General features: G+C 37.9%; 1 pseudogene; it reads right to left on the bottom strand.

Moving 5' to 3' along the window:
- Window positions 1–1,789: 1,789 nt before the first annotated feature.
- Window positions 1,790–2,183, bottom strand: LOC125932027 (40S ribosomal protein S24-like; annotated as a pseudogene).
- Between the last annotated feature and the right edge of the window lie 843 nt (window positions 2,184–3,026).

The following is a 3,026-nucleotide window of genomic DNA, read 5'->3' as shown; positions in this document are numbered from 1 at the left end:
CCCAGAATATGAGGCAGGCTCCAGGCTCTGAGCTGCCAGCCCAGAGCCCAACGCGGGGCTCGAACTCACAGACCGCGAGATCATGACCTGAGCTGAAGTCGGACGCTCAACCGACTGAGCCACCCAGGTGCCCCAGGAATTTTCAAAATACAAACGCAAATGCCCAAGAACAAGGACACCAACACAGGGAATATCAGCAGGCAGGCATTTTCAACACATTTTGGAGAGACAGAAAGCAGGTGGAGGAGAGGTGATGCGTAGAAGAAAATCTACATGCCTGAGCGTTCACTTCCATCCCCACCCCCATCTGTAGAAGTTTCATCGTTGATGGAGCCAGTTTTTAAAACCAGGCCATGTATTTCCAGAGGTCATAGTCTTATCCACACATACTGTGTTCCAGTATGTTTGCACTGTTTTATTTACTGAGGATATTTATTTGGACCTCTTCTTCTAGTCTCTGTTCCATATCTCTAAGATAGAGATAGTAATTGTACCTTTCTTACAATTTGGAAGAAATATTTAGCAATTTGTGTGAAATATTTAACACAGGGTCTGGCATATAAAAGATGGTATATGATGAGTTTTTTGGGGGGGGGATCTTAAAAGATTTATTTTTCTTAATTTTTTTAGGAAATCTCTATACCCAACATGGGGTTTGAACTCACAACCCCAAGACCAGGAGTTGTATGTTCTGCTGACTGAGCCAGCCAGGTGCCCCTAATTTTTAAATTGTTATTAGTGAAGTATAGTTGACCTACAATGTTATGTTACTTTCAGTTGTACAACATGGTGTTCTGAAAATTCTGTACGTTACACAGTGCTCACCACGATAAGTGTTGTCACCATCTGTCACCATACGTTATGACGATATTGACTACGTTCCCTATGCTATACTTTCATCTCCATGACTTATTTATTTTATAAGTGGAAGTTTGTACCTCTCCATCCTCTTTACCTATTTTGCCTATTTCCCACCTACCTCCCCTCATTGTTTACAATTGTATACAAGGTATAGAAGCAACCTAAGTGTCCATCAATAGATGAATGGATAAAGAAAAAATGGTATGTAGATATAATGAAATATTACTCATCCACAAAAATAATAAGGTCTTGCCATTTGCAACAACATGGATGGACCCAGAGGGTATTATGCTAGGTAAAATAAGTCAGACAAAGACAAATACCATATGCCTTCACTTATATGAGCAATCTAAAAAAAGTAAAACAAATGAACAAAGAAATAAAAGAAGAAGCAGCTGCATAAATACAGAGCTATTTTTTATTAAATGCTCTCATAAAACAAGAAGTTGCTATTAAAAGGAACAGCATGAAGGAAAGATCTTGAAAATGTGGTAACAAATCTCAAAAATCAAATTCAACAGAAGAATTGGAGGTAATTCTAAGGATTCTCCCAGAAGTTAATACAAATACACGAAGACATGAGAAATAGCAAAGAAAACATAAGAATCGGTCCAGTTAGTCCAATATCCAAGTATTAGGAGTTCCATAAAGAGACAACATAAAAAATGGAAAGACAGAAATTATCCAAAACATTTTCTTAACTGCTCGGGCTTAAGTCTCCAGATTGAAAGGGCTATTTGAACAACCAGCAAATGAAAGAAAGACCCATACGAAGCTTCATGGTGAAAGTTTTTTTTTCCAAACAACCAGACCCATGGAAGTTATTAGTTGATTAATCCTGTCATGAAAAATCTGCACAATCACCACCCAGTCACTGCAGAATCTTTACTCCTTCTGTTGTCCAGTCTCCAGCTCACTGCTAGATACTTCACTTCTTTTTGCCAGCACCAAAATTGGCTTTTGAAGTTCTCAACTTTCTTCATTCTGTTCTTGTGTTCCTTTCACTGTTTTCTTGATGTCTTTTTCTTCTCATACAGGCCATGTCTTGCAAGTCTATGTTTGGGTTTGTTTTTCTTTCTATAATCCAAGGAATCATAAATCCTGCCAAAACCAGTTGACTTATCACCTCCAAAATGGGTTCCGAATCCAAACACAAAGATGACATCTGGTGTGGTCTTGTACATTTTGGTTAGTTTTTCCCGAATTTCTGTCTTAAGTATTGTTGCCTTTCTGGGGTGAAGAACATCAATGACCATCTGTTTCCGCCGAAGTAGTCAGTTGGTCATGAACTTCCTGGTCCAGATAGTTACTGTGTCATTCATGATGGCGGCTGAGCCTCAAGCAGCCAGGGAGGAAGAGAGCTCATGGTGAAATTTGACTACATGGGGACAAAGTAAGAGAGGACAGTAAAGGTCACATCACAAAGGAGAGGCATCAGATGTCATTAGATTTCTCCCGAGCAACACCAGGTGCTAATGAAGATGTGAATGCCTTCGAAGTTCTGAGGGTAAATGAAATTCAACTTAGATTTCTGTACTCATCCAAACTAACATTCAAGTATGAGAGCCTATAAAGTTTCAGAAATTTGAGGACTCATGCATTCATCTCTCCTGCACCCTTTCTTAGGATGGTGCTAGAAAAACGTGCTCTATATGCACTCCGATGTTTATAGCAGTGCTATCAACAATAGGCAGATTATGGAAAGAGCCCAAATGTCCATCGACTGATGAATGGATAAAGAAGAGGTGGTATGTATGTATGTGTGTGTGTGTGTGTGTCTATATATATGTGTGTGTATATATATATATATATATATACACACACATATATATATACATATATATAATGTGTATATATGTGTATATATATATAATGTGTATATATATAATGTGTATATATATGTATATGTATATATATATAATGGAATATTACTCAGCAATGAAAAAGAATGAAATCTTGCCATTTGCAACATGGATGGAACTACAGTGTGTTAAGCTAAGTGAAATAAGTCAATCAGAGGAAGAAATATATAATTTTACTCATATGTGGAATTTAAGAAGAAAACACATGGACATAGGGGAAGGAAAGGGAAAAGAAGATAAAAACAGGAAGGCAAACCATAAGAGACTCTTCAATACAGAGGACAAACTGAGTGTTGCTGGAGG

This window comes from Panthera uncia, chromosome X, assembly GCF_023721935.1.
Source record: "Panthera uncia isolate 11264 chromosome X, Puncia_PCG_1.0, whole genome shotgun sequence".
In the NCBI taxonomy this organism is placed as follows: domain Eukaryota; kingdom Metazoa; phylum Chordata; class Mammalia; order Carnivora; family Felidae; genus Panthera; species Panthera uncia.
Note: the sequence above shows the minus strand (reverse complement) of the source record. Positions and strands in the feature narration are given on the sequence as shown.